Source organism: Canis lupus, chromosome 6 (genome assembly GCF_011100685.1).
Source record: "Canis lupus familiaris isolate Mischka breed German Shepherd chromosome 6, alternate assembly UU_Cfam_GSD_1.0, whole genome shotgun sequence".
NCBI lineage: Eukaryota > Metazoa > Chordata > Mammalia > Carnivora > Canidae > Canis > Canis lupus.
The window spans coordinates 59330457-59352155 of record NC_049227.1 but is presented as its reverse complement, the minus strand read 5'-3'; the positions used below and the strand labels follow the sequence as shown (position 1 = coordinate 59352155).

Sequence of the window (21699 nt, the reverse complement as noted above, 5' to 3'; positions counted from 1 at the left end):
AAAATGAAGATAAATATTACCTAGATCCATGTTGGAAGAAAGGTGAGGTTGTTGAGGGAGGAAAGACCCTTTATGATCGTTTCATCTGAGGATAACATTTCCTACCTCATCAGGTTGCCCCTACTCCTCCAGTACCCCCTGTGCTTGGTGGGATAGTGTCCACAAAATCCACATCCACCAGGACCTGAGAATATGACCTTCTTTGGAAATACAGTCTTTGCGGATTTAATGAGTTACGATGACACCACATCAGAACAGAATGTGCCCTAAAGCCAATGGCTAGTGTACTGAAAAGAAGGCCATGCGAAGACACAGGGGTGTACACAGAGAAGGAGGTCATATGATGGCTGAGGCCAGTTTGAGAGATTGAGGTGGAGCCACGGAATGCCCAAGGCCACCAGCAGCCACCAAAGTCTAGGAGGGGGAGCATGTGCCTGCTGACACTTTGATGTTTGCCTTCTAGATTCCAGAACTGAGAGATTAAATCCTGCCCCCTGGTTTGTGAGACTTCATTGCCCTAGGAGATGGGCCCCTTGCCTGAGGCCCGGGCGTCAGTGGATGCACCAAGCTTGGGTGGGGTCCTTCTGGTAGAAAGCCTGCCTCGATTGTGTAAAACTGATTCAAGACCCAGGAGGAGACACAAAGAAGAGAGAACAGTGGTCATGAGCCTGGGAAGCAGCCAGATGATGGCAGTGCCCAGGCTGTGGCAGGTGTAGCCTGGACCATCAGCCTCTGCTTAGCTGCCAAGTACAGCCTGCCTGGGCTCCTGGGGAAGCCAGTACTGAGGAAGTACTTTCTTCCCAGCAAAAAGTGAGGAAAGGCGACACTGAGAGTAAACCCAGGCAGACCTTTGGTGTGGAGAGTTGGGCAGGCTGAGGCTCAAGAAATCAGGGTTGCAGAAAAGCCCTTTGATAGGCTCCATCCCAGAACCACTAGGCTGTGGCAGGTGTTGTATGCCATGGACGTGCACTCAGACTTTGTGCAGATGATCTTTTAGAAGGGCAGGAAATGTGAATTACAGAACGAATGTGGCATTGCTACCCCAAGAAGAGCTGCCGTCACGGTGTATTAACGCAGACTTTGTGGACCCTGCTCCTGACAAGACAGTAGGCCGCAGGTGCTCCCGGATTCCAGACGGGCAGGCTACCGGGCCAGGCCGGACGCGCAAAGGACGGGGCTGCGGACTGGTTTTGAGAACCCAGCTGGCTACCCAGCCCCGGCCTGTGAAAGAGGCTGGGGAGTCTGAGCATGAGGCCAGGACCTGCAGGAGGAGGGTTAGGTGGGTGGATGGTGTGGGGTTCACCCCAAGGCCCCACAGTGTGCAAGAGGGTGGCAGGTCTTCTGGAGCAGTTGACATGTGTCCCTGGAGGTGGGACTTGGACTGGCGTCTGCCCCTTGCCTAGGAAATCTAAAGGGCAGGAGTGTGACTAAAGCTGCCTGTGGCAACCACGGAGAGGCTGCAGTTCAGGAAGCAAGTTCCCTCCGCTGACAGCAGGTCAAAGGTACGTGTTTACCAGTGAAACAGAAGCGCAGACAAGGAGGGTTTGCTGCATATTGACCTGGAACCTCCGCAAAGGGACTTTGCCCCAAAAGGCCATTACTGAAGGTATCTCTTGAGACAGGGCTCAACCCCCAAGAACAGAGTTAAGGGGGGGCCTCAAGTGGCCAGTCCGTGAGGAGATCATGGAGCTAAAGTGCAGCTCCAACTCCCCAGGCCCTGGGTATCTGCAGTCTCAGAGTAGCCCTGTGACCAGGAACCCACTGGGAACACTTGGCCAGCCCTGAGAGCACCAGCCACTGCTCCTCACCACCTAGTCAGTAGAACCTTTCTGGCCCCCTCCTGTCTCCCGCCCCCACCCCCCAATCCTGGAGGGGCCAGAGATTGCACCTGGAAGAGGGAGGCGGCCCTGGCATCATGAAGAGAGAAGAAGCTGCCCACGTCCCCCTCTCGTGCTGATTCCGTCTGATTGATTCCGTTCTTAGTATTCCTTGGGACTGGGCAGGGCTAATTACTAACCTGAGCCCGTCCTGAGACCTGAAGGTGACCGGAGCACTTTTCCTGATCTGCGAGGGAGCAGTACGTTGTGGGGGTGGCCAGGGGTCTCAGCTGAGGGAAACTCCCCGCTCAGGGTGATCTATAAGGGCAATCATGGGAAGAAACTACGTTTGCTTTATGACTGGCTCTTTAATTCCTTTCCTTTCAATTACATTCTGAAAGAGAGTTGTGTGGTGTGGAGGTGCATTTGGCAGGGGTCAGACCTAAGGAGGGAGGAGGCGGCCTGCCTGGGTGGTTTGGTCTGTTGGGCGTCTGCCTCTGGCTCAGGTCATGATCCCAGAGTCCTGGGATCGAGCCCTGAGTCAGGCTCCCTGCTCAATGGGGAGCTTGCTTCTCCCTCTGCCTCTCTCCACTACTGCTCATGCTCTCTTGCTGTCTTTAACAACTTTAAAATTAAAAAAAAAAAAAAAAAAAAAAGGAGGTGGGGAGGAGGTGAGGGAGAGCAGAGACAGGGCCCAGGCTGCAGGGAATCTGGAAAATTCACAGCCTCAGCAAAAGGAGAGGTGAAGAATAAAGGAGGAGGAAGCCTAGGAATTTATGGTCACTATGGCCTTTCTGAAATACTCTTATGAGAGACAGGGTAGTTTGACTTCCAGGTCAAGAACATGGTCACTGGGGGGGCACCTGGGTGGCTCAGTGGTTGAGTGTCTGCCTTTGGCTCAGGGCATGATCCCGAGGTCCTGGGATCGCGTCCCACATCAGGCTCCCTGCAGGGAGCCTGCTTCTCCCTCTGCCTATGTCTCTGGCTCTTTCTCTGTGTGTCTCTTATGAATAAATAAATAAAACCTTTAAAAAAATATGTCATAGGAAGTGATCTCTGGATTAAGTGATTAAGTAAATTAGAGATGGAAAACCAGGAAAGCTGGTGGTAGGGACCATCCAGGAATTGTGAACACATCCAGGATGATGACAGGACTTGAGACAGAGAGAGGGGCTGTGAGGGTGGTCATCAGTGAGTAAGAAAGAACAGCCAGGAATCCACTGGAGCCTCAGAGAAACAGGGTTCTGTGGGTGTGACCAAGAGTTGAGAAGATGGATGATCCAGATGGATCTACGGAAGGGCTTGGGAAAGAGGGCCTGAGTGGAAACAGCTGGAGGAGAGGGAGCACCAAATTTGTTGGGGGTGAAATCACAGGGCGACAAAAGGGATGTGACACAGAGGTGATGGGGTACAGCCTTGCCGTTCCAAGTGTGCTCTGAGGACCAGCAGCAGCAGCAGCTCCCCTGAGAGCTGCATGTCAGACCCTACTCTGCATCCAGACCATCTGGATCCGATTCACACTTGACAAGCTCCCTCGGCGGTTCTGCGCACATTAAAGTTTCATTCTAGATTATGGCAAACTTAATCCAACTATAGCCTAGAAGGGACACCATGAAGTTATTACATGTATCTGGATATTCCCTTTCTTTTTCTTTTAGGTTTGCAGGGGGCTGTTACACTGGCCTCCAAAAGTATGGAAATAAATGTTAGGAGGAATTACAAATAAGCTTTTGGGACATGGTCCCTCACAGGTGGATGGGCTCAGACTGCCATGATGATATTAGAGAATCTGGTCTACTGTGTACCCTGTGTGGATGGCTATTTGGTGCAGAGAGTGTGGCTGAGGGGAATCGAAGCCAGTTTCATGTCTGGACAGACTAAATAATTGAAGAGAGCAAGCAAAGATAAAGCCCAAAATATCTCTTCATCAGTTTTGCTTGCTTCATGCCTGACATCCCACATATCTCCCTCCAGCAGCCAATTCCACAAATATTTGCTGGCGATGAACCAGGGGCCAGGCAGGCACTCCGAAATATCCCTTCTAGTTTCCAGAGCCTTTGCAGAAACCTTATCACATTTTAATTTTTACTCTCATAATCACCCTTTCAGGTCAATAAGAAACATAGGCTATACTTTCTCTAGTCACAGGCCTTGAGGATTTGCCCCAAATCACAGAGGTAAGAAGTAAGTGAATTGGGTGGGATTTTAATCTAAATTCTCGAACCTCAGTCAGCCTCTGCAGAAAAGATGGGCTGTTTCACAAAAGTGGGGTCTTCCCGATTTCGTAGATAGAAGACTTTAGTGGGCCTTGAATTACCATAATCTGTTTGATTTCCTAATTATATGTGCAAGGGAGTTTGAAACGCAGAATGAAGGCCTTGTCAGTGACAATCTCCTTTCTCCATCCTTGGCCAACACATCTCATGGGATACTGTAAACCAAGCGTGAAAGCACACATGCCCACCTATCTGGGGCGATGTGCAAAGAAGCCCTGGTTTCCTTTGTGGAGGGAGAGCATGCAGGAAAACTTAGCCATTGCTTGGCTGCTCACTCAGCCCCCAGGTATCAACTTCATAGCCGTGAGGCTGTAAAACCCACCATCTGGGCCCTCTGCTTCGAAGATGGAGGCACATCATGCTAAATATATCCCTGGCAGGAGGCTTGATTTTTAAAACAAGGGAAATGTGGGAGGAACGAGCCAGCTCACTGCACCGTGGGCCTCTCCCAGGCGCTCATACCTGTCTGCCCACGCGCCCCCCCACCACCCGCCTCACCGGGACTCCCCTGTCCTCAGGACATCTGGGCTAAGAAGGAAGAGGGAGGGAGGCACAGAGGCTCTCTCATCAGTTGTGTTGTGCAACCTGGGCTGTCCCCTTTCAGTCACACAGCCTGAAAATAGACACTGTTTTTAAAATCCAGGCCAAATAATGCTGACATGAAGGGGCCTCGTGGATATGGTGCGTACCACTCCCTTCGGTCCTCCAACTACTGTTGGCAGATAAGGCCAGCTAGCTCTCGTGGGGATTTTCCTCAGTTGTTTATGTGAACCTTCTTTACCCATGCTGGGAGGGATGGTGGGGGAAATTGAAGACAGCAAGCCTACCTCCAGCGTCACAACCGGGCCCCGGAACTACCTACCAGAGCCCTCAGCTTTTTGCTCTGACTGTGGGCTTATGGCCTTAAATTGGGCCTCCGGTTTTGTCTTTGTTTTTATTTTTGGCAGAACACAATATGGTGACCAGAATCTGGGTCAAGGACCCAGTGAGAAGGAGTGTCTGTCCTCATGTTTGGCCTTTCAGCACGCAGAACGTATGAGCCTATTCCAGGCGGGCTGGGCCAGCTCTGGGAGCAGCATGGTCCAGCTGGGTCAAGAACTCAAAGCCCAGAGAATCAAGAGATTGAGGGCATTCGGTATAGTCATCCTGTTTATGTATCCCTGGCCTCCTAAAATGAATCAGGATACTGTCTTTCCGAGTTGGCCATTCAAGGAGATTATCAGAATTGTTTCTTTTCTTTCTTTCTTTTCTTTTTTTTTTAAGATTTTATTTATTTATTCATGGGAAACACAGGGAGAAAGAGAGGCAGAGACACAGGCAGAGGGAGAAGCAGGCTCCATGCAGGGTGCCCAACACGAGACTCGAACCCGTGTCCCCAGGGTCACGCCCTGGGCCAAAGGTGGGGCTAAACCGTTGAGCTACCCAGGGATCCCCGGAATCATTTCTAAACCAGGCATGGGGGATCCCTGGGTGGCGCAGCGGTTTAGCGCCTGCCTTTGGCCCAGGGCGTGATCCTGGAGACCCGGGATCGAATCCCACATCAGGCTCCCGGTGCATGGAGCCTGCTTCTCTCTCTGCCTGTGTCTCTGCCTCTCTGCCTCTCTCTCTCTCTGTGTGACTATCATAAATAAATAAAGATTTAAAAAAAAATTAAACCAGGCATGGACCTTATCCTGTCATTCCTACACAATCCGAGGCCTTCCGATGATTTTCCTGTTAACACGCTCCTGGAATTGAAGATGTATGCCACATGGCAGAGCCAAAAAGAATTCCCTGTAAGGGTCTGAGAATAAAGTCTTTGATTGCTTACGAAAAATCATTTAACTTTTCTTTTTTTAAAGATTTTGTTTATTTATATGACAGAGAGAGAGAGCACATGCAGGGGGAACAGCAGAGAGAGAGGGAGAAGCAGACTCCGCACTGAGGAGGGAGCCCAACATAGCACTCGACCCTAGGGCCCCGGGATCATGACCTGAGCTAAAGGTAGATGCTAAACCAGCTGAGCCACCCAGTACCTTACCTTTCCTTTCTTAGCTTTTTTACCCATTAAAGGCTATAATGAACTTGATTAGAGAAAGAGAAGAGTGTACACTTAGTGAGTTCTTATTTTGTGCCAGGTACTACGGTCAGCCCTTTTCTGTATTTCTTATTTTTTTCCTTTTTTTCCAGTAAAAAAGACTAGTATTTAAAACCCATTCCAATGAGAACACTTCCTCACTACTTTTTAATAAAAAAGATTTACATTTTTTATTACAAAACTGCTCTGGCCTTAGACCTTAGCTGCTTTCCTAACCTACAGGGTTTCGATGTCCCCTCACTACTGACTCCCCCGTGCACTCCTGAGGCGCACATTAGATGAGTTCTCCTCCGTTGGAGGCCCTGGTGGTGACTTGAGGGGGGTTTGATTCTTTCCAAGTGTTTAACCACTTGCAGTTTTGCATTCACCGAAGGGATGTTCCTTGTGAACTTGAGGAGTATGTGCTTTTTCCCATCCAAGCATCTTTATCATATCTTTTCCCCAATACGGACTTTTTTGTACTTTTTATTCTGGTAACTATATGCAGTTTATGAGGGTGATGGGCTCCACCCCCATATTTTTCATGGTCTGCAGGTAAGGGATGAAACGCTTCATCTGGAATTCTTGACTTGGTAAGTCTGTGATAAATCCAATCTGTTCAAGTGAGAGGCTCCACGTGGTTTGTCACAGTTTGCTGTTGGTCTGGGGACCTCGGAACTATTGAGTGCAAAATCCCTGCCATGAGCGTGGTGCTGTTGTTTTCAGAGACGAGGGGCAGCAGAGCAGAGGAAAGACTCTGCCCTTTCACATATTTCTTGTATAAGTACCACAACAATATTGATCTCTCTTCCTTTGTAGTTTATAAAATTGAGGCTGAGATTTACCTAAAGTTAGAGGAGCTGCCGATGGGTAGGTTTAAAACTCAGATGTGTTTGTTCTTGAAGTCTTTAAATGTCCTTAAAGTCTTTAACTGCCATACATTGTTTACAAGGAGATGACTAGAAAGGGGTTCTTATTTTAGAAACTTGCATTTCCTATTGCATTTTATAGTATTCAACGTGTTTTGTGAACAACTCTTTTTTAGAGGGTCTTATAAGAACTGTAAATAAGGCAGACCAGGATGCCATTTTCTCCCATTTTTCAGATGAGGAAACTAAGGTCCAGACAGGTTAAATGTTTGGCCACGTTCCCAGAAGTGGTAAATACTGGGACAGGAATAAGAATGCAGGTCTTCTGACCCCTCTCCAGAGTGATATGTGCTTTTTCACAGCCTCTTGATTTAGGCAAAGAGCCACATGCTAGAAGAGACCTGAGTGACCATGGAAACTTCAGCTCTCATTTTACATTTGCAGAAACTAAGATCCAGAGATGGAGTGTTACTTAGCCAAGCTCACCCAATTAGCCAACCACAGACTTGGCACCCAAAACCAGACTGCTGATATTCCCAATTTATTTTTTATTTATTCATGAGAGACATGCAGAGAGAGGCAGAGACACAGGCAGAGGGAGAAGCAGGCTCCTTGCAGGGAGCCCAATGGGGACTCAAACCCAGGACCCCCAGGATCATGACCTGAGCCAAAGGCAGATGCTCAACCATGGAGCCACCCAGGCATCCCTATTTCTGTACTTTCAAAAGGAACTGAAGTGAGGCAATCAATAATAAAAAATATATATATATTTAAAGGAAACATTTCTTACTTTTTTTCTTTCTTTTTTCTTTTTTTTTTTTTTTTAAAGGAAACATTTCTTCAGTTGCTTTGGAAGCACAGAAGAGGAAGCCTCAGGATGGCAAAATTTTGCGTCTGGTTCTATCCTCAACCCCAAAGTATTTCCTAAAAGATTTTGTTTAGGGAAGAAAATCATTAAGGTCATTGATATGACGGCAATAGACTACAGAGTAATTTGCTCTTGATGACAATGGGTAACCTCCTGCTAAAAATCTCATTTTTTTATTCAGGCTTATTAGCTCTCAAGGACAGTTTCTTCTAAGATCAGAAAACTCCATCCCCAATTCCAAGACTGATGGAGTCATTATAGCATCCAGCACTAGAGGGTGCCCTATGCGAAGGCTGGCTACCCAGACTCCTGGGAAGCCACCTGAGCAGCAAGAGACAGAGGCAAAAAAAGAAGGGAAATAAACAGTAAACAAGTGCAACAGTTATCACGGGGCCAGACCTCACAAGCCACCGACGGGTGAAGAAAATTTATGTGTGTGTCTTTGTGTCTTCATGTTTGGTTTTAGCTTTTGTTATTGTTTTAATGTAGATGTGGCCCTGGATAGGATTGATTATTCACATATATACCATTCAATCCTTACAACCCTGCAAAGTAGATTTTATGAGCTCCACTTTATAGATGAAGAAATTGAGGGAGCAGCCCGGGTAGCTCAGTGGTTTAGCACCGCCTTTGGCCCAGAGCCTGATCCTGGGAACCCAGGATCGAGTCCTGTGTCAGGCTCCCTGCATGAAGCCTGCTTCTCCCTCTGCCTGTGTCTCTGTCTCTGTCTCTCTCTCTCTCTCTCTGTCTCTCATGAATAAATAAATAAAATCTTTAAAAATAAATTAAAAATAAATTTAAAAAAGGAAATTGAGGTCCAGTGAAATTAAGCAAGGTGTTCAGTCACAGACATAGCAATGTCAGATCTCCAATGGCCGAAGTATCTTCCTAATTAACTGTCCTTCCAATGGTATTTCTGCTGTGCTGGGGCTTTTTCTGGAAGACAATGCAATGTCCTATTGTCTAATTAAATGCCTTTCTTTTGCAGACCTTTTTAGAATTTTTTCAGCTAAAACTTTGTTATTGCACAGCCTTGCCCTTCTACTCCAGCCAGTCCAGTATTTTTGCTGTTCCATGCACACATCTTTTTGGACTCCCTAGTGATTATTCCAATCTCACCTACCAGAAACATCCTTGTTTTTCTTCATCTAACTCTGAGACCACCTTGTCTTCGTGCCACAGGGTCTGCATGGCTGTGACCTCTGGGCCTTAGGGCATTTCTCTCTGACCCTGACTGTTGGGGTCTATTGAGGCATAATGGGTGCCAAGTAAATACTGATTCACAGTGGTTCTCAAACCTTAACAAGCATTAGTCACCCAGGGTGCTTGGTGACCTTGCAGATGCCCAAGCCCTCTTTCCAAACATTATGATACTCGAGGTTGGAGATAGTGTCCTTGCATATTTAACAAGCATCCTGGCTGACTCTGATGTAGGTAGTTCATGAACTTCATTTGTACAAAATACTTCTTGCTGTATTTCTCTGAAGCTATTCACACTCATATCACATCATCTGATGCAATTTGCCATTTATTGCTCTTACTTTAGACATTTTCTCAGCTTACCTCCTTTCTATAGATTTTGTTTTTCAAGAACAAAAGTTCCATTCCCCCCACTTCATACCCATTAGGTTCCTATTGGGTTACCAGTTTCCCAGTGCTTCTCTCTGCCTAAACCTCCTTCCTGTATCCCTTACCTGTGTAGTTCCTACTCCCCTTTGGGACTCAGTTTAGGCTGCTCCAAGTGATCTTGTTGCCTGAATCCCGGAGGCACTCCTACTGTGTGTTCCCATGGCACCCCGCACCTCTCCCACCAGAGCATGGCATGTGGTACACACACCTTTCTGTCTCCTGCATGGGTCATTCTGTATTTTCTTAGTGACTTAGGCCAACCTTACCTACTGAATACTTGACGTATCCCTTTGTGAAAGTGGGAACTTGGTTTTCTGGTTCATGATCATCTTTTAGCATCTAGCGCAGAGCCTGATGCATAGTAGACAAATACTTATTTGTAGAATAAGCATTTTTTTAAGATTTTATTTATTTATTCATGAGAAACACACAGAGAAAGAGAGAGAGAGAGGCAGAGACACAGGCAGAGGGAGAAGCAGGCTCCTGCAGGGAGCCCAACGTGGGACCTGATCCCGGGTCTCCAAGATCAGGCCCTGGGCTGCAGGCAGCGCTAAACCTCTGAGCCACCTGGGCTGCCCTAGAATAAGCATTTATGATTATTTGTAGAACAAGTGAATGAACAAACTGAGAAGAATGAGTAAAATGAGAGAAGAAATTTTTTAAAGTATCTTAACTCACAATGGGCTAGGACATATGGGGACAATGACCTTTGGGGTCAAGTGGGACATCTAGGAGATGACCAAGGGGAGCTGTGAAGACCTAGTTACTTCACCCACCTCATTTTTCCTGTGGATGCAAGTCGGTTCAACTCAATACGTATGTAGTGATGCCTTTGATGTGACAGGCACTGTTAGACACTGGGGAAGCAAAAACGTATAAGCCACAGCCCTTGAATTTGTGGATATGATATTTAAAGTGAAACCATTTTGTGATCTATATGCCAGTGGGTTTAACTATTAATAAGAAATAAGAGATGACATTATTCCACTCTCAGGAGAGTTCAAATGACTGAGTCTTATAATTGCCACATAATGTAAGAGAAATCTGAAAGAGCAATGCAGCAGAATGGGAAAAAGCCAGGCTTCAAAGTCCCATGAACCCAGGCTGGAACCCTGGAGCTGCAGGGACCCTCGGCCACGTGTGTGAAATAGGTCTGATGATAATACTAACACTCCTGGCATGTAATAGCAATGGTTAATATGATTGAGCACTGTGCCAGCCACTCTGCTAAGCCCTTTCCATGCATTAATTTACTTGATCATCTCAGCTATCCAGTGTAAGTGCTTTTAGCATTCACATTTTACTACTTGAGGAAACTGGCTCAGAGAGTTTACGTAATTTGCCTAATGTGATATCTGATAACAAATGGCACAGTCAGGATTTGAACCTGGGACTAGCTGATGAATAAACGAGATAATGCATGGTGCCTGGCAGGTAATAAACCTTCAATGAATGGTTTATAATATTTTTATTGTACTCAAGAAGTGGGGCCCACAGAATTACTGCTATTGAGGTGAGTCACTATGAGGATGGTTCAGGAGATAGGGAGGAGGGCGGGATTCCTGGGCTTGTGACCCAAGCCAGAGGCTGGAAAGTAGTCCACTAGCCACCAGTGCTTCTGCAACATCTCCTGCACTGTGCTTCCCAGACTCAAGAGCCATCACCACAGACCTCACACCTGGGGAGCTAGAGCACCTCAGGGCTACAAAGACCTCACAGGTTGCCCAGTTGGGGTCCCCATTCAGTGCACACATCCCCTTACCACATGTCTTCCAAGTAGATGTCTCTGCTTTAATCTCTGTCTCATAATCTACCCCCAAATCTATACACTGCCTCTTCATTGCTCTCATGCAGGGAGGACAGGGGATAGAGCCCCAGCCCCAGAAATCACCGCTGGACAACACTTTCAAGATCTTCTAAGTCAACCCTCTGTGTTGTGCATGTGGCCCATTGGGAGTGGGAATTAGCAGGGACATAACCTTGGAAGAGGCTGGAGATCTTCCCTCCCTCCCACAGGATGAGTCATTCTTTCCCACTCCCACTTCACTCCTCCCTCCAGGAGGCAGGGAGAGCAAGAAAAGTTCATGTGTTAATGGATCCAAATTAACATTGGTACAGGTGAATAGGCCCTAAGTCATGGGGAGCTGGTGTGCTGGGCACCAGGGCTGGGGAGAACTGGCTCAGCGTGCTGGAGTCCAGAAGGCCCGGGACACACAGATCTATGTACACAGAGTCTAGAAGCGACACCTCCCCAGGTGGCACAGGCTCCCTGTTGGAGCTGCCAGACTACAGGCTGCTCATTGATGACTAATTTCCAGCTCCATGGCTTGCTTTTCCTTTTGCCAACTTGAAGACCTGAGGAGGGAGATGTCAGAATGTAATTTGCTGCTTCCAGAATCCTCCTGGTTTAGCTCTCAGCAAAGGGCTGGTTGGTGAGGGACCAGAGGATAAAACCCTGCTTCCTGTTTGTCTTGTCTTCTCTTCTCCCGGCACACAGCAGGCAAGGCCTTATCATCCCCTGATGAGTCAGGACAGCTGCCTGCTTCAAAGAGCTGCCGCCTCAAAGTAGAGCATTCCTTCAGGTTCTTCGGTCCCCAAATGCCTTGTGAAATTGTACCAGGACCCTGACATCCCAAGAAGACCAAGAAGTTTATGTTATGACCATTTGGTAGCTTATATGTTACATGTTAACATAGGTGCTTGATGAAAGCAAAATCAGAAGAAAAAAAAAAAAGGCAAGATCATGTTGACCTTGAGCATGAGTCCGTTCTGGAACAGGGGCTCTGCGGGCCCACAACTGCCTTTTTCTCACGGAGGCCCCCAGTCATCCCCTCCTGCTGGAGTCCCATCCCTCCTGCAGGGCTTTGAATTTCAGTTGCTAAAACACTCCCTGGACCTCATCACCAGTTCTTCCTAACAACCAAAGCTTTCATTGTCTCCAAGACTTGTGCTTAGGCTATTTTTAACTTGTCTTTTCTTTTAAGAAAAAAATAAAATAAAATTACACCAGAGGAGCTTAATGAGCCCCATTTAGCTTTTTTGTAGAAAAAGAAACTTTGCAGACGTTAACCAGTAAGTGCTGCTGAACGCCTTGGCTGGCTAGCACGCCTCTTAAAACCAGCCTTTCCCTCCTCAATACAATAGTTTATTTTTGGACAGCAGCCTCCGCACCACATCACAAACTTGCCAAACCAGGGGTTCATCGTGAACTTAGAAGGTAGAGATATAGGTGAGAAGTTCAGAAGAACTCAGGGCTGCAGAGGGCGGAGTGGCAGGAGGGAAGAGTTCCTTGAGATGCGAAGTCCTGGCTGCCCCAGCAGCTTTCTGCACCTCTCACCTTCTGTGCCTCTACCCAGCTGGCAGCGCTGTGGATGTGAAGCAAGTGGGAGAAAGAGTGACAGTTCAGACTTCTGTTCGTTATCACGTAAAACTAACACATGCACACACACACGCACACACCCCCCACCAATGCTAGGGCCACCACCCTAACAACAACAACAAGACAAACAACAAAATGGCTAAAGTATTCTTGCAGGGCATAAGAAATTACGGCAATAAACATCTCTGCCATCCATCCACCCAAAGCCCAGAAGCCTCCTGGGTCAAAGTTGATTTCAGGAAATGTTCTCAGCTGTTCTGCATGGCAAGAAGTCCAAGTCACCAATTACAGGACTGCCCGCAGCAGGGTCAGAGCAGTCAGGACACGGCCACTGACCTTCTGGACTTTTAAGGTAAAGCATCACGGATGCCTTTCCAGGGGTGAAAGTCCAGCCTCAATCCCTCTGATGCTCACACCCAGCCGTGGGGTTGTGCCAAAGTCTGCTGCTGACCTTCCCAGGCACAGCACGTGCATTCCTCATTGGGGTGTGGCCATGCTTCACTGCAGGGACACCCATAAACGCTCTCTGTGGCCCGAAGTTTCTGCACACAGTGAGAGGCACATAAATGCAGTCTTTGTAACTGCTGCTGGTGTGTCTAAGGTCTGCGAATGAGAGAGGGTGATACTTAGACTTCATCGGAGGGAAAACTTCCTCCCGAGTAAATAGCCCACTCTCTGAGTTGTGTTGGTGTTATAATGCACCATTCTTTAGAATACATGTTATTGCAAGCATTCTATGGTAACTCAGAAGATAAAAATGCTCACTCAGAGCCTCATAGAATGCTGTTGGACCATGTTGGCTAAATGAAAAGATTTTTAGGATGCTGGGAAGTAAAGTGGAAATTGGTAAATACTAAGAATCTTTTAAAAATTTGTTATTATAAAAGAAGAAGCTATTTGCAGTCAGAATGAATGTGAAGTATTTATTCATGATGTATACAACTTCAATTAATTAATCAAAAGCAGACAAGATGAGAAGAGGAGGTCTTTTGAGTTGACACTCAAGTCTAGTGCTCATAATGATAAAGGCAAAGATTCTCACGGTTAGACTCTCAATGAGAAATTTAAAGCTCAGCAAAGCCCCATCTTAAAAAACAATTGGCTGAGGTCTTTACTTGCGTACTTGCTAGCAGGGCAAAAGAAGAAAGCAATGCTCTTGCTTTATACACAGTATAAACAGAGATTGGGTATTTATCCTCATTCAAGGACTCATTGAATTTAGGGTAGAAGAGGCCTGTTCCTTCTTCTATGATTACAAGGATAGGATGCAAGTGGGGAACCAAGCTCCATGTCTGTGCTCATATTCTTTCCTCTGTCTGTGGGGCTTTCCCTGCCCTACTAGGTGAACCCTTATTCATCCTCTGGAACCCAGCAAAATGATCACCTCTTCCTTGAAGCCTCCCCTGATACATCTGGCAGAGGATCATCTTCGTATGTGCATCTCTGTCCCTCCCCACCAGACTGTGAGCTCTTCAAGGACTGGGACTGGGCCTTACAACTGATAATATGTGCTTCAGCACCCAGCAGAATGTCTGGCTCACAGTTCCTAAGTACTCAGTAAGTGTTGTTATTACGTGTAATGTATAGAAATGAATTCTTGTTGAATGCGTGCATGCATGGCAATGGCAGGGGGAACAAATAATAGAAAGGGTTGGTGATAGGTATTCATTCATAAATTCATAGCCATCAATCAGCTCATCCCTATGCAAGGGGGGGAGAGAGTGAAGAAACATAAGTCAGAGTTTAGGTCCTGGTCAGGAGAGTCAAAAGAAACATGCATGAAACGGCAGGGGAGCACAAAACAGCAGGTGAGACAGTTAGTGGTTCAGAGTAGCAGGTGGTAGGTATCAGAGCTTGGCCCTATGAGTTTTATCGTCCCCACCAAGACACACACACGCACACACACACACGAATTACCCCAAACCAATGTTTAAAAGTCAAGTAGCTATGGGATCTCTTTTCTGGGGTGTTCCTGACCCCACTTTGCACCTTGCTCTGCTTTGCCTACTCTCTGAACAATGCTCTGCTTTGCCTTTCTCATCTCCCCAAATCCCTCACACCCCTTCCTGCTTTTGCCCTTAAAGTCTCTGCTCCTCAGACCCAGGAGCCTGCGGCCAACCAACTCCTAGCCTGAGACTTCTCTCCTGCCTGGTTACCCTTGCTCACACTGACAGCCAGCAGGCACCTTTCCTGGCATGACCTCAGAACCCCTGCTCAGGAGCCAGGCAGACCTAAAGGGTTTCCCCCTTTCCTTGGCACCAGAGAAATATCTCTGAGGAACAAAGCAGTTATGAAAGATCCTGAAAGACGGGCTGCTTCACCCCACCACCCCCTCTAGGCTCCACACAAAGAAATGTTCTGCTCCAAGCCCCGTGTTTGTAGCCTTGATGTCCTGACTGCTAAGCCTCATCCATGCACACTGTCTCTCCCCATTCTTGTCTCCTTTTCTGGCCAATGATTTTGCTTGCTGTCTACAGCTTCATGCAATGTTGCCTCCCCGATCCCCAATTCTTCCTGCCCCGGCTTCTGATCCTAATTTGCCTCTGGAGACTTCTGAGTGTCCCCTTCCCTCTTTGGTGCAGACTCGTCCAAGGAACTCATTAGACAGTTGCCTTGGGGTTTAGCTGGGCCCCTGCAGGGCTATATTCCACTTTCACTGGGCACTTTCCTACCACCTCTCCTGGGATCCTGAAAAGTGAGAGACTTCCTGAGAAAGGCGGGCCTTAAAGATTGCAGAAGGGTGAATAGGAAACGTTGGCAGGTAATGAGAACAGCAAGAAATGGGACTGAAGAAAACAGCATCTTCATGAGATGGGGACCTTTGGATCGGTCTTCTGGTGCTCTCATCCTGGGGCTGAACCAGTGCCACGGCCAAATGTGCCATCTAAATTAAAGATACCACAGTGCTCAAAAGAGCCACCAAGGTAGCAGCTAGAGTTTAAGAAGTCACAGAAATCATCTAACTCTGAGCAAATCACTGCTTACTTTATTTATAACCCTCGAAGAAAGGAGTTATAGATTTTGAAGCTTGCAAACCCGTATGTAATCCTGAGTGGTTGGACATTTAAGGAAACACTATTTGATTAGTGCATCAACTGCTTAGTATTAAGGATCAGGTTGTATGAACATTCTTTTGTGTGAATGAATAGATGATCTACAAATTTCTAGGTTTACTGTTGCCATCCCCTAGAAAATGCAGGCTGAGCCAGGAATCTCTGACTGAGTACAACTTTGGGGATTAAGTTGATACCAAGCAAAATGATAGGTCCAAGTGAAGTGGCTCTAACTCAGAAGGACTAGAAAAGCTAGGGACAGCATATGCCCCAGCACAGAGCCCTGAAAAAGGAGCATGGAGGCACCTGGGTGGCTCAGTGGTTGAGTGTCTGCCTTTGGCTCAGGTCAAGATCCTGGGGTCCTGGGATGGAGTGCTGCATCAGGATCCCTGCAGGGAGCCTGCTTCTCCCTCTGCCTATGCGTCTGCCCCTCTCTGTGCATCTCTCACAAATAAATAAATAGAATCTTTTAAAAAAGAAAAAGGAACATGTTATGTGGAGTCAAGGAAACAGACTGCTTGTGGAGGCTGTGCCAGTGAGCTCTCTCCGGGTTACCCCATGACAAAGAGCATCAAATCCTCAGCAAAGTTTGATTTCTTGCTCGTGTTAGATGTTACCTCCTATGAACAGGAGATTTGACTGTCTCCTCCTGTAAGTCCCCATTGCTCTAGGATCAGCCCCCATGCTGGTTGTAACCCTGTTTCCACACTTTCTTTATTCCAAGGTTGAAACTGAAGGAGCAGCTCTAATCTGGCACCTTGCCATTTTCAAGGAGGAGGGGAGAAAAGAAACCATGAGAGCCCACAGTGACTCTGAAAACTCTTTCTCAGAAGTGGCACATGTCACTTTGACTCACATTCCATTAGTCAAAGCAAGTCATGTGGCCCAGTCTGAGTTACTTGGGTAGAAAAGTATAATTCTCCTACAGAGGAGTAAAGTACAAAGGAAGTGAGAACAATATGGCAGCTAAGAGAAGGATGGACCTTGAACTTCAGATCCAGTAGTTTATAGCTAATTATTTAGAAAACCACCGCAAGTTTCTGAGACAAGCAGGGAGCTCTATGACAAAGCCATTTACTTTGCATATTAATACAGACTGGAGTGGAAACAAAGTGCTGTGTGAAAGCCTCAATCAGGGCCGTTACATTACTCCAAGAGTGAACCAATGGATTTGGGATGAAGATTGTATGCAACGGAACAGAGACAAATGTTTGAGTAGAATAGTTGTTTTAAAGGAAGAATAGACAGGACCATTTACCTGGTGAGGGGTAGGCACTGCAGGGGTATGAGTCAAAGATGGTTCCAAGATTTCTCCTAACTAGCTGGGTTATAAGGCATTGAAATATGTTATGGAGTTGATGGCAGAGAACATTCTAAAGACTTCTTAGAATCACAGCACATTGACTTTCACGGATGATATGCAACAGCTATGATATGCCATAAAAAGCACTGAACTTGGCTTCAAAAGTTTGGGCTTGGATCAGAAAGGATGAGCATCTACCATTTACATCGATGTGGATGGAACTGGAGGGTATCATGCTGAATAAAATAAATCAATCGGAGAAAGATAATAATCATATGGCTTCACTCATGTGTGGAATATAAGAAACAGCACAGAGAACCATAGAGGAAGGGAGGGAAAACTAAATGGGAAGAAATCAGAGAGGAAGACAAACCACAAGAGACTCCTGACTCTGGGAAACAAACAAAGGGTTGCAGAAGGGGAAGTGGGTGGGGGGATGGGGTAACTGGATGGGCATTAAGGAGGGCACCTGATGCACTGGGTGTTATACTACATGTTGGCAAATTAAATTTAAATTAAAAAATCATAATTTAAAAAAAAAGAAAAGAAAGGATAGGGCAGGTTTTATGGTGGTAACAACCAACCTCCAAATTTCAGTAACTTAACAAACATTTATTTCTCATCCACATGACCAAAGTGGGCTGGCAGGGGTTCTCAGCCCATTATAATCACTCAGATGATAGAGGTTTCATCTCAACATGAGCTTTCACCATCTCCAGAGTAGCAGAAGGAGAACATGCAAATCACACACAACCGCTTGAAGATTCTGTCCAGAAGTGGCACATGTCACTTCCACTTGCAACCCATTCATTAAAACAAATCACATAGGGCAGCCTTGGTGGCCCAATGGTTTAGTGCCACCTTCAGCCCAGGGTATGATCCTGGAGACCTGGGATCCAGCCCCACGTCCGGCTCCCTGCACAGAGCCTGCTTCTCCCTCTGCCTTTGTCACTCTCTCTCTCTCTCTGTCATGAATAAATAAATACAATCTTTTAAACAAACAACCAAACAAATCACATAGAGGGGCACTTGGCTGGCTCAGTCAGTAGAGCATGTGACTCTGGATCTCAGGGTCATGAGTTGGAGCCCCATGTTGGGCATAGAGAATACTCAAAAATAAAGTCTTTAAAACACAAACACACATGCACGAATTTGGGCTTGGTTCCTGGGTCAGGCATTGGTTAGCTTGGTGGCCATGGGCAAATTCTTTCCCTTCTCTGTGCCTCAGTTTTTGCATTTGTAAAAGTGGAGGTAATGATACATATCTTTTTTTTTTTTTTAATGATACATATCTAGCAGAATTGCTTGAGGACTAAATGTCTATGAAAAATATTTATAATGATTTAAAAAGTATAACTCTCAAAATCCTGGTTAGAAGAAATCAGTCCTCAGTCCTAACTACCTGATAATTATATTACGTATATAAAGTCTTGGGTTGTTTGGGGCTTACGGCATTCCACCCCTTCATTTTGAATTCTATTTAGATGTTTTTTTGCTTGAAAACCAGGGAGGACAGCCTGATAATATAAACCATGGACCACAGTCCCAAACGCCTAGAGCCACCAGATAGCAAAACACATTTGTAGGAAACATTGAGACATGGTAGAAAGAGGTCTTTCTCTGTTATAGAAAAAACAATAGTGTACACAAACTGACAAAGGGTAATCGCCCCTCCCTGCCTCAGAACCAGGGACCAGTGGAGTGGCTGAGCCCCTCGTGCCCTGCAGCATGACAGGCCACTGAAAGGTGGCTGCAGCCTCCCAGCCCTCACAGGATTTGGTGCACAGGCATTGCTCCAGGTTTGTCAGGTGTTCTGGTTGTTCAAAACACTAGAAATATGGGCATTCTTGTGACATTTCCTGATTATTAAATATTGGCAACTAGTTAAAATTTTTTTGAGATTTTATTTATTCATGAGAGACAGAGAGGTGAAGACATAGGCTGAGGGAGAAGCGGGATTCACGCGGAAAGCCTGACGTGGGACTTGATCCCAGGCCTCTGGCATCACGACCTGAGCCAAAGGCAGATGCTCAACCACTGAGCCACCCAGGCATCTCTAATTAAAAAGATTTTAAGAAAACACTATGTGGTTACAACACATCTGTAGGCTTTGGGTATATCACGCAGAAAGAGGAGAGAGACTCACATAGTTAACTCACAAAACTCATGTAGAAAGGGAGAAAAGAGTAGAGATTTGGGGAGAGGAGGCAAACAGTGATGAGGACAGTGGCAAGAGAAACTGTGCATTAGTACACTGGAGATAAACTTTTGGGGGCTGTCACAGCATCTGAGACTTGGAGGTCACCCAGTCTCATGCCTTCAGATTTAGATATAAATCTAGACTCCTGGCCCGAGCTCCCCATGTCTGGCCCTGGCAAAAGCCCCCGACTTCGAGACGACCAGGAACAGGAGATGGCTCTGTTGTCTCCTCCTTCTGTCTGCAGCGTCCGAGGAGCAGCTCGCGTTAGGACAATGCTGACATAGTGACATAACTACTTAGACCACTGAGTCTAAACTTAATTTTCAGATTGTCTCTGGGCCACACTGTTTTGAAGAGCTGTCAGACGAGGTTCCAGGCAGTGCCCAGACAATATCACTCTTAATCCCAGAATGCTAGGATTTTCCCCAGAAGGAAGAAGACCCCACAGGCTGGCTTGTCTCCCTGGGCTCTGCAGGCCTCTCTTCAGCGCAGGCACTGCTCGGCCTCAGCTTGACATTTAAGGTTTCTGGCTGTGTGCTCATCTCCCCTTCCCACAGGAGAGAGCTTTCCAGAGACATCCTGACAGAGTGAGTTCCGTGTGGATTTTTAAACAGTCAACTCACCATTTGGAAACTGCAATTACTCTTCCTTCCTCTTTTCACATGGCTCCACAAATCAGTTTGCTTTGGGGGCTGGGTTTTATTTTGTTTCGTTTTAAAGTATTGCACAATTCCTTTTCATGGTGCTTTTTCTCGGGATTTTTGTGTCATTTCAACTTTCAATTGGCAAAGCTATAATTAAGAGTCCCATTTGCTATTTTATGTCCCATCTATGTTCCCTCATTTTATTTGAACTTTTTCTTGCAGCAAGAGTACACAGCAACTTTACTGCGCAGCAAGACAGTTTTAATGTAAGTAATATGTTACGGGAGAGTGAGTGTTTAATCTGTTCTAACTTCATTCTTTTCACTGCTGTGTTACATGGCTTATTTTCTTTAATAAGAGTATGATTTAAGGGGTGCCTGTATGGCTCAGTGGGTTAAGCATCAGCCCTCAGGTCATGATCTCAGGGTCCTGGGATCGAGCCCCAAATCGGGCTCCCTGCTCAGTGGGGAGCCTGCTTCTCCCTCTCCCTCTGCTGCTCCCCCTGCTTGTGCTCTCTCTCTCTCTCTGCCAAATAAAGAAATAAAATATTTTAAAAACCCCATAATTATTGACTGCCTGCTATGTGCTGGACACTATTCCAAATGCATGGAATACATGAGTAATCAAGACAGATAAAAATTTCCTGTCTTTACAGGGCTTATATTCTAGCAGGGGAGAGAGATACTAAACAAAAAATATATATGATAAGTAAATAACAAGTGCTGGTGGAAAATAATAAGGCAAGGTAAGAGGAATGGGTAAGCATGGAGTTCTAGTTTGTTTTTTAAGATTTTATTTATTTATTTATGAGAGACAGACAGAGACATAGGCAGAGGGAGAAGCAGGCTCCCTCCTGAGAGCCCACTGTGGGACTTGATCCCAGTACCCCGGGACCACGACATGAGCGGAAGGCAGATGCTCAACCACTGAGCCACCCAGAGTTCCAATTTTATTTTATTTTATTATTTTTTTTAAATTTTTTTTATTTATTTATGATAGTCACAGAGAGAGAGAGAGAGAGAGAGAGAGGCAGAGACATAGGCAGAGGGAGAAGCAGGCTCCATGCACCGGGAGCCTGATGTGGGATTCGATCCTGGGTCTCCAGGATCGCGCCCTGGGCCAAAGGCAGGCGCCAAACCGCTGCGCCACCCAGGGATCCCGAGTTCCAATTTTAGATGAGGCTGTCGGGGTCTACTTCCCTGAGTATGTGACATTGGGAGGGAGGGATGCAGATCAGGCAAGAACCTTGTGAGTCACATGTCTTTACTCTGAGTAAAAAAGGGAGCTGGGCACAGGGTTTGGGCAAAGGTAGGAGCTAATTTGTCTTACATGTTAAAAAGTTCACTTTGGCTGCTGTTAAGAATCACCTGTGGCGAGGGATGGGGCAGGAGTGGGAGCATATGGACTAGTTAAGTGGCTAATGAGTTAATCCAGGGGAGAGAAGGTGGAGAGAAGCTAAGGTGTGACGAGATATATGTTTAGAAGGTAGGCCCAACAGCATTTCCTGACAGTTTCAATATAAGTTATGAGAGAAAGACAGAAGAGTCAAGGATGACTGATTCCAAGGATTTCTTTTTTAAGATTTTATTTATTTTTTTAGAGAGA

The 21699-nt window shown here is 46.4% G+C and overlaps 1 pseudogene; it reads right to left on the bottom strand.

Moving 5' to 3' along the window:
- Positions 1-6381: 6381 nt before the first annotated feature.
- LOC100683836 lies at positions 6382-6852 on the bottom strand (annotated as a pseudogene).
- Between the last annotated feature and the right edge of the window lie 14847 nt (positions 6853-21699).